The sequence below is a fragment of the Aquarana catesbeiana genome, linkage group LG02, assembly GCF_042186555.1.
Source record: "Aquarana catesbeiana isolate 2022-GZ linkage group LG02, ASM4218655v1, whole genome shotgun sequence".
Classification (NCBI taxonomy): Eukaryota; Metazoa; Chordata; class Amphibia; order Anura; family Ranidae; genus Aquarana; species Aquarana catesbeiana.
Genome location: NC_133325.1, coordinates 708,495,703 through 708,506,966, shown reverse-complemented (window position 1 = coordinate 708,506,966; position 11,264 = coordinate 708,495,703).

The following is an 11,264-nucleotide window of genomic DNA, read 5'->3' as shown; positions in this document are numbered from 1 at the left end:
GTCTCAGCCAATCAGGAAGGATAAACTGGGATGGCTAAGACACTCGTGGACATCGCAGGACAGAGAGCGACCTCAGGTAAGTGTTAGGGGGGCTGAGGGCGGCTGCTGCACAGAAGGCTTTTTATCTTAATGCATAGAATGCATTAAGATAAAAAACCTTCTGCCTTTACAACCCCTTTAAGGTAAAAACAGAGTTTCCTCTCTGCAGCATTGTATCAATTCTGTATAGCAGTTCTCTCTTTCTGCAGTAACTGATTTCCAACACTGTCAGTTGTGAGCACAGAAATCTCCATACACTTTGTACAGAGGTTATTGGTCTCCCTCATCTTATTTCCTCTTCTGGTTGAATGTTTTAGCCTATAGTGTTAAAGAGAACAGAGGAATGCTCCTTGGACTTTGTGGGCAATGGGTGGAGATCAGACAATGAAGTAGAAAGGTATAATAAAAAGGACAAAGTTTATTTAAATATGAATATAAAAAGCTCTGAAAATAGACATGGATAACATATTTCTAAACGGAAATAAAAAAATGGTAATCATGATATATGTTGTATACACAGCTGAGTTCTTAAACACACGGTTGATCTCACGATGGGAGGCCAGACCGCAAACAGTCCCAACATGTTTCGGAATATATACTTAATTTCTTCTTCAGGGATGGTCAAAACAAGCTGCATTATCTGGTGATATAATGACAAAGTATCAGCAAAAACATATGATATACAAAGAGTAATACACAAACGGTAGGTAACAGCATGACATGGTCAGGACAGATATTTAAATCCGAAAATACTCACATAGCGACTACCTTTATCAGATATGAAAAACACAACATGGATCATTGACTTCTCCTCTCCACACAGTACCCCATCGCATCTAAGTTTTGCTTAGAGATAGAGATATACCCCAAAAGGTAAGTGGGGTACTATTCAAATTCCAGGACAAACTCCACACGAGGTGAAAAGAGGGGAGATGTACGGTATCACTGCCGCAGTAAAATTGGTTGACAAGCTCTTCAGCTCAACTTTTGACACAGGTGATGGAGTGGCATCTTCACTGCAAGAGTCCACTTATCACCTGTCATCCATCCGCCCTATGTATTGGCCCACATTCACATTGTGGGCGTACGCTCTCTCTATCCTTATACTCAAATAAGCCGGATCAACTTTGCTACAAGCTGAACAACCTGGGATCCCACAGCCCTCTGAAATTAGGACACATGCCCTATGACTGCACTGCAAGTAAGTTCCACTCGGCTACATTTTCTCTTTTTGAAGAATTTGTTGTTCAGCTGCCTTTCTACAAGTTTTTCATGACATCAAACTTGGTGGAGTGCCGTGTGCTCATGAACTAGTCTCTGAACTCTGGCAGCCATTGCACACGCCTTTGCAATGCTCACCTCTTGCTGTTCCTATATTATTTATTGTGAATGCCTGGCTGTGGGTCATACCCCTTACACTATATGTTTTTCATGCTAGGGCAATCTCCATACATGGGATCCTTTTGAGCGCCTGCATAGCTGCGGCAGTGATACCGTAAATCACCCTTCTTTTCACCTCATGTAACTTTATTGTGGAAAATACCTTATTTACAGATCCTCTCCTCCCCGCTGTCGTCAGTGGCCCCTCCCTTTGCAGTGCTCGGAGCCGGGAAGAAGAGCTGTGGCAAGTTAAGTGAGTGCCCAGTGGCACTGTAAAAAAGGTATTTTCCACAATAAAGTTACACAGGGAGACACATTGCACATTATATCCTCTTTTTACAGAACGGATTACATAATTTTACAAGGACTTTAACCACTAGTTGACAAACCACCATCAGTATGCTGCGGCAGGACGGTTCAAATTGTCTTAGCTGTAGGGCGGCTCAAGCCCGCTGCACGTTGCAGGAGCGTGCCTGTGAGTTGGGCGTACTCGATGTTTGCCGGCGACCCGCGATCACCTATTACAGAAGCAGAACGGGGAACTGCCTTTGTAAACAAGGCAATTCCCTGTTCTGACAGGGGACATGTTAGAGATCTACTGTTCCCAGTGATCGGGAACAGTGATCTCTGTCATGTCCCTGGTAGCTCATCCCCCTACAGTTAGAACACACCTAGGGAACACATTTAACCCCTTGATCGCCCCCTAGTGTTAACTCCTCCCCTGCCAGTGACATTTATACAGTAATCAGTGGCTATTTTTAGCTCTGATCGCTGTATAAATCTCAGTGGTCCCAAAAAAGTGTCAGCAGTGTCCGATCTGTCTGCCGCAATGCCACAGTCCTGCTAAAAATAGCTAATCACCGCCATTACTAGTAAAAAAATTAAAATGCCATAAATCTATCCCCTATTTTGTAGACACTATAACTTTTGCGCAAACCAATCAATATACACCGATTTTTTTTACCAAAAATATGTAGAAGAATACATATCCAAGCCACATCCTTTTTCAGAGCATACAACAGGGCCAGCTAGAAAAGGGGTGAGAAGAGCGATGGCCCAACCCCCTCCTGAACCATACAAGGCCACATGCACTCAACATAGCTGGCTGCCTTTGGGGCATGTTGGGCTCAGCCCAGTACCAACCACAAAGCACCCACTAATTTAAATGGGCTTTCTACATTCCATAAAGCCCCCTGTCTGCAGCTCCCCACAACCCCAGCTCCCACAACCCTTTTTTTGTGCTTTTTGTGTGCGAACAGCACTTGGATTTTTCAGGGCATGCTCAGCGAGTGTGTTTTTTGAGTTAGTAATTTAAGGACATCCTTAACAGGTGTACCCACTTTGAAGTAATGTCTCTACATTGGGTGAACTTGCATTTTGTGTGTTTCATGGACTGTGCATGTGTTTTCAATTGCCTCATTTGCACACAAACCTATGTTATATGTCCTTTTAACTCCTGTTAATTTCCTCTGCAAAATGGTCAGACCTCAATTTTCATGCTACAGATTAACCAGCTGCAGCTTAACTAGGCTGATTGGCATGGCAAAACAAAAAAAAGGTGTGATTTGTCTAAAAGCTACTTTCCTGGTGCCTTCATGGATTGTGTGTATGCTGCCAGGAAAGGAAAATTACAGAGAGGTAAGTATTCAATTTTCCATTTTAGCGCAGTGGTTCTCAGCCTCAGTCCTCAAGTACCTCCTGTCAGGACATGTTTTGGGAATTTATCTTAGCTAAAATAGCTGTCCAAAATACCAAGTCATTGACTCTGATTTAAAGCACCTGTGCAAGATGAAGGAAAACCTGCAAACATGGCCTGTTGGGGGAACTTGAGGACTGAGGATGAGAACCACTGATTCTAATTGTGGGCATTTGAAGAAAACCAAGTAAGTGTTAGAACCCCTGATTGTCTTTTTTAGGTTGGGCTTTGTGTCCCTTTTCTGAAAATAGGCTTCACTTCCTGTCACATAGCCAAACAGGAAGTAAGGGTAAAACCCTACCAATGTCTTTCCTTGGGGACACACAGGTCAGTCTAACTAGTGTCCCCATTAAGCAAATTGCACTCAAGCACTTTGTTGTGTACACCCCAAATTATTAGGTATTTTGGGGTTTATTAAAGGCAAATCCATTCTGCAATACAAGTGTACTTGCTGTAAATCCGAGGGGAAGCACTGGTGATTTTATCATCCAATCATGTAGAAGCAAAGATGCTGTTTTTTTATTTTCTTTGCATGTCCCCCTTGGATCTCCAGCAACTGAACTTCCAAGTTCACTTGTAGTGCAAAGTGGATTTGCCTTTAGTAAATAAACCCCAAAGTCCAAGATACCTAATAATTTGGGGTGTACACAGCAAAATCCTAGAGTGCAATTTGCCTAATGGGAAACTATTTAGATTGACACGTGTGTCCCCAAGGAAAGAAATTGTTAGGGTTTACCCTCACTTCCTGTTTGGCTATGTGACAGGAAGTGAATACATTTTCAAGGAGAAACTGGCAAAATTTGGGAGGTGTCTTCACCCTATCAGTTGTGCAGACATACTCAAAAACGGACAAGACTTCTAATTCCTCTGCACTCTATCCCCAAGCAAAAATAAGAAAGGATTTCATTTAGTTTAACTTTGAAAAGACACATTCCTTAAACTGTGATGCATGTTAATGGCCCATTTAGACCTTGTTTAATGGAAAACACCAGTTACCTTTCATTATAAACATTTGTACAGTGTACAGATTCACTTCCGGGCCATGTATATTGCTTCCTGCTTCAGTGTGTGTGTATATATAGATATATCTATCTATATATAAATATATATATATATATATATAGATAGATATATCTATCTATATATATATATATATATATATATATATATATATATATATATATATATATATATATATATATATATATATATATATATATATATATATATATATATATATATATATATATATATATATATAGATAGATATAGATATATCTATATATATATCTATAGATGTAGGTTCTTGTGTCCATCAGCAGAGAGAAGTTGAGTAGATGCCACACCCCCAACTCTGGAGGTATAATAATGGTCTAGGACAGGGGTCTTCAAACTACAGCCCTCCAGTTGTTCAGGAGCTACAATTCCCATCATGCCTAGCATGTCTTGAAAAAAGGTGGTTTCTCGTGTGCCTTGTATAATGCCCAAGAAATATCATTTGGAAAATACAAGTGGGTCATGGCACATCCACATTCCAAATTTAGCACTTAAGATGGTCATGCACTATGCAATCTGATTGGCCAATCTCTGTTCAACTCAATATTTAGGCAAAATAGGTAATAGAAAGACGCACTTGAACAATTAATTCAAATTATAGGAAATCAAACAGGCTCTTGCACTACATCTAATTTATTTAAGATCAAACTGATTGCAGTGTATGGTCACCTTTAAAGATCAAGATCTGAAAATATTAATCTATTGGGTTTAGAAACACGTCTCTGTTCTTTGTAATGTATTGAAAAATTTGGGTAAAAAAAGAAAAAACACATTTCAAAGATATATTAGAAGCAACAGGCATGAGATTAGCATCAAAAGGGTTAATTAACTGAGAACACCTACTAAATGTCTAACAAGACACATCCAATTAGATAAAATTAAACAATTGTATTAGGCGTGCGCTAATATCAATGAGAAAACCACAGTTACCCTAGCACCAGTTGCAGTTTGCATATGCGGGTATTTATTATCGCTATTTGCACCGGTTCGTAAGTTTGCTTAATGACTTTTTCCAGCGCACCAATTAATGTATGAACTGGTGCAGTGCCTTCTTAGTAAATCACCCCCTTTGGGTTGATTTTTACATTTGTACTGTGACTATCCAGCAGACAGATGAAAGCCATAAATTTATCCTGTAGGGTCTCTGATAGTACTATATACACAGAAAAGAAAACCCTGTCAGCCAGCAGGCAGCATTGAATAGAGGGGATCATGGGAAAACCAATGCACCCTGGAGATTTATTTCAGCTGAACTTTTAAGGTTAGATACATATTTGCACATTTTTTGATGGATTGCACTATTGTGGTCTTGGTAAGTGGTCACATTCTTTCTTTTCTGAAATGTTTTGTGGATTTTAGGTTTATGAAAAGATAAATGTACAGATATACTATTACATCATGTCCCGCCAGTACTAATCTTTCACTCTGTACTTGCAGTGTCATATGTTTTTGTATGCATTGACATCATGAGGGTGCCATAGGCAGTATAACTATATATTATACATGTACAGTATGTGTTTGTTATGTGTTTATGTGGAATGCAGAACTTATGTGGGCATGTAGTACAGTGCTGGTTTGATGACATACTTCTCAGGTGCCGGTGACACAGCAACATGTACCATCTGAGCTATAGGAATTTTACAATTCCAGGTGCATTGTAATTCTCTCTGGTGTGCCATACCATTTTGGTGAAAGAAGAATTAAATTATACTGTTAATACATTTTAAATGTGAATGACAGACTGATCAAAACACAGCATTCAATGTCGAAGAATGCTATGAGAAATGTCGGCATTAAGTGCTGGTTCACACCAGATGCAGTCCATTGTATTTTTTTAATCTGCATGAAAAACGCAAGCACAGTTTTCCATGTATTCCAATGGCCTTAGTTCACACCAATGCAGTCAGTTCCAGTGCAGTCAAAAAAAGTAGAACATGCTGCATTTTTTCTGTATGAAACTTTTATCGGGACTGCGACATTATAGTGTTCACATCGGACACTCTTGACACTATTTTGGGACCATTGTCATTTATACAGCGATCAGAGCTACAAATAACCACTGATTACTGTATAAATGACACAGGCAGGGAAGGGGTTGAACACTAGGGGGCAATCAAGGGGTTAAGTATGCCCTAGGGAGTGATTCTAACTGTGGGGGGATGGGCTCACTACAACATGACAGAGATCACTGCTCCCAATGACAGGGAGCAGTAGCTCCCTGTCATGTTGCTAGGCAGAACAGGGAAATGCCTTGTTTACACAGGCATCACAGGCATCTCCCCGTTCTGCCTCTCCTCGCCGCAATCGCGGGCTGCCGGCGAACATCGAGTGCGCGGCGGCATGTGTGTGCCTGATAGGCAGCAAATTCAAAGTGAAGTATAGGTATGCCCATTTGCCTGCCTGTGCCATTATGCTGACATATGTGTGTGTGCGGCGGACGGCAAGTGGTTAATGGGATATTAATGAAGCTGCATTGCTGTGATACTGATGGAGTTATGGCAAACGTATTTTAAAAGGCTTTTGTTTTCTAGTGATATCAAGAATATTCTTATGCTTGTTATGGTTTTTTTTTTTTTTTTTGGTCAAGTTATCACAACACCATTATGGCTTCATATACACGGGACGTCTTTACAACCTCTCCTGAACGATTTAACTTGACAGATAGTAACCCATGTTTAAAACGTCCGTTTTGGGCATTTACATGCCACGTTTTGCGTTTAGAAGCGTTTGAAAAAAAAATATTTTTTTCAAAATAGCCAAAAATGAAAAACGCCTCTAAATGAAACGTGGGTAAATGCGAGTTACCGCATTTAGCCACGTTTTGGAGTTTGAAATGCCTCTAAACACAACTTCTGAATGCATTTTTTGGGGGTTCCAAAAAAAGCCTCTAAAGACAACTGCCTAGAAACGACTATAAACTAAAATGTGTACATGTACTGATAAGATAACATAGAAGAGAGTTCAGGAGCAGTTAAAAAAAAATGCCCAACTGCTCCTAAACGTCCGTTTACCAGCAGCAGTGTACATGAGGCCTATCCCGTAGTTTTTAAAATCAAGATACAGCTATGTTGGTGTTCCTTGTTAAATTTAAATTGTATTTTTTAAAATGTAACTGCCTACTCCCAAAATGTAATTTGAAGCAAAACACATAGCCAAGTATTATTCTACACAATTATTTTATTGTGCAGAAAAAATAATTAAATTAAAGATGCTATCTGCCATCCAAATACAAAGGACTTAACCAAAACATGCATTGTATGCATACAAAAATATAGAAAATATAACAAATAAAATCATTATTAACCACTTCAGTCCCAGAGCATTTGGCTGGCCAAAGGCCAGAGCACTTTTTGCGATTCGGCACTGTGTCGCTTTAACTGACAATTGCGCGGTCATGCGACGTGGCTTACAAACAAAATTGATGTCCTTTTTTCCCCACAATTAAAGCTTTATTTTGGTGGTATTTGATCACCTCTGCGGTTTTTATTTTTTGTGCTATAAACAAAAAAAGAGCGACAATTTTGAAAAAAACGCATTATTTTTAACTTTTTGCTATAATAAATATCCCCAAAAATATATAAATTTTTTTTTTTCTCAGTTTAGGCCGATATGTATTCTTCTACATATTTTTGGTAAAAAAAATTGCAATAAGCGTATATTGATTGGTTTGCGCAAAAGTTATAGCGTCTACAAAATAGGGGATAGATATATGGCATTTTTATTAATAATTTTTTTTTTACTAGTAATGGCGTTGATCAGTGTTTTTTATCATGACTGTGACATTATGGCGGACACATCGGACACTTTTGGCGCTATTTTGGAACCACTCACATTTATACAGCGACCAGTGAGATTAAAAATACACTGATTAATTTGTAAATGTGACTGGCAGTAAAGGGGTTAACCAGGAGGGGGCGCTACAGGGGTTAAGTGTGTCCTAGGGAGTGATTCTAACTGTGGGGGGGGTGCTGTGTGTGACACAACACTGATCACCGCTCCCAATTACAGGGAGCTGTGATCAGTGACAGTGTCACTAGGCAGAACGGGGAGATGCTTGTTTACATTAGCATCTCCCTGTTCTTCCTCTCCGTGAGATGATCGCGGGTATCCCCGCGGACATCGAGTCTGCGGGACCCGCAGTCGGACTCACGGAGCTCGCGGCGCTATCCAGGCCTCGCGAGATCACGTACAATAACGTGATTTCGCACAGTGGACCCAACCTGCTGAAGTAAAACTGCGGCGGCTGGTCTGCAAGCAGTTAAAAATAAAAAAAATATAGCAATTAGTAAGTGGTAAAGGGGTGAAAGTCCCCAGTCCAGCAGCCTTGTTGAGGGTCTTGGGGCTGGTATTGTCACTGACCGCCATACTGCTGTGGTGGGTGGGATGGCTGTGGTGTGTGGGTTGGTGAAGGTGGTGGAGATGGGGCCACAAAATCAGAAATGTGGGTTGTTTTGAAATGTGGCCCCTCACCCCCTTGTTGAGGAGCTGCAGGATGAGTTCCTCACACCTGCTCCTTTGCTCACCGGCCATCTGCCTTAATATATTGGGCGGCACAGTGGTGTAGTGGTTAGCACTCTCGCCTAGCAGTAAAAAGGGTCACTGGTTCAAAACCCAACCACACCACAACACTACCTGCGTGGAGTTTGCGTGTTCTCCCTGTGCATGCGTGGGTTTCCTCCGGGTACTCCGGTGTCCTTCCACACCCCAAAGACATGCTGGTAGGTTAATTGGCTTCTGTCCAAAAAATAAAAATTGGCCCTAGTATATGAATGTGAGTTGGGGACCTTGGATTGTGGGTGCAATGTATGTGTAGAGCTGTGTAATTTGACGGCGCTGTATGGCTACCTTAAATAAATAATAATAGATGAGCATCTTAATGAGACGCAATGTATAGGGATAGGGACAATTGTAGACATGCAGCCACACTTGCTCAGGATGGACTGGTGTCTTTATTCAACCTTACTAACTATGTAACTATATATATATATTGGCAGTCACACATCCAAATGCCTCAGCCTCATTTGGGTCTGTATGGAGTGCAGTAGTGGCCTGGCTGAGGAAGGAAGTTGTGGCCTCCTCCAGATTCCTGCTCTTCCTGGTCCTTTTAGCAGCAGGAGGGCGTAGGGGAGGAATCTGCGACTCCGTCTGGCTGCTGGCTCCTCCAGACTGACACTTTCCTGTGTATGAAAATGGGACATAATTAGAATCTTTTTTAGGGTTTGGCCATCAATTACACATTTTTGATCTCCTCACTGTTGCAAATTGAATGTGGAGAAATAGAAAAGACTATCATTCTGACCCCAGCATTTTTCATTCTTCTTCAAATCATTTTTGGTCACTACTGTCTATTGATATGGAAACCACTTTGTTAAGGCAGAAATATTTTACCAATAACGTTTAGTTATTATCATTGTATTTTTGGATACAAATATGTTCAACAATGCTATACCTGGGTCAAGCTGGGCTCCTCCACATCTTCATCCTCCTGTGCATCAGGTCCTGTGCAGACCTCAGGAGCTGTGGCCTCAGCATACGTCGAAGGGAGTGTAGACAGTGATGGCCTTAGTTCTGTCTGGTCGGACAAAAACCGCAGGCTGTGGTAATACCACAGCTCCTGACCTCTTAGATTCCAGGACCTTGTTCAGCTCCCTTTTAAATGTACTCCTCAGGTTAGCAATTTTTTGCTTTACATAGTTCATGTCTGCCCTGGGGTACACTGGTTTGACCAACTCCACCATTTTCTCCAAAGCTGCCTTCCTAAAGATTTTATTGGAGTAGTCTCTACCCTTGACCTTCCAGAGACAGGTACAGGTCAATGAATTGGGGTAGAAAATCGGGGGAAGTAAATTTATCCATCATGATATGATATGATACCTGCAAGACAGAACACAAGACAAACCATAATGTCTGGCTTAACCCATAAGCTGGTCCCAATATAGGCCTCAATCTAAGCAGTATAGGCCACTACCCACCTATGCCCCAATTTCCAATTGTACCTTCATTTTTATGCCTACTTTCGTGCTTTGGCGATTGTTCGTCCTCCACTCCAAGATCGTTCCTACAGCCGTTCCATTGATCGTGCGTTCTGGCTTTATATATACTGCGCATGCGTCAAACATCGCTCTCAGTGCGTCATGACGCTGGGGCGTGACCATCTCTCTTCTGCATGTGACACAGACGGCAGAGCATTCGGGAGGGACAACATAGCGGATTAAGAGGATTACAGCCAGCCCTGCAGTGGTGGAGCTCATAGGAGGCACAAAGCAACCCCCATGAGCAAGGGTGAGATGGTGGAGAAGCACGATTAGGACTGCAAGCTGCGCGATTACGAAAGGCCCAACAGCCGAAAGGTCCTCCATTTTGGAGAAGGTCATCGCTGTTTTGCAGAGCGAATTTTCAGTGGAATGATCAAAGGACCAAATCTGAAAACGATGGTCTGATCTCAAACACGGTGAACAAGACTAGATGGAGTACATACATCAGATTATAAAAAATTAAGCAATATTTGTATCTAAACAACATGTATATGTGTAAATCAACTGTCTGTATATGGTCTTTAACCACTTACCCACTGGGCACTTAAACCCCCTTCCTAACCAGACCAATTTTGAGCTTTCGGTGCTCTCACATTTTGAATGACAATTACTCAGTCATGCAACACTGTACCTATATGAAATTTTTGTCCTTTTTTCACACAAATAGAGCTTTCTTTTGTGGTATTTAATCACTGCTGAGTTTTTTATTTTTTGAGCTATAAAGGAAAAAAGACCGAAAATTCTGTATAAAAATGCATTTTTCTTTGTTTCTGTTATAAAATTTAGCAAATTAATAATTTTTCTTCATATATTTTGCCAAAATTTATACCGCTACATATCTTTGGTACAAATAACCCAAATTGGTGTATATTATTTGGTCTTTGTGAAAGTTATAGAGTCCACAAGCTATGGTGCCAATCTCTGAAAACTGATCACACCTGAAATACTGACGGCTTATCTCTTGAGACCCTAACAAGCCAGGAAAGTACAAATATCCCCAAAATGACCCCTTTTTGGAAGGTAGACATTTCAAGGTATTTAGAAAGAGGCATGGTGAG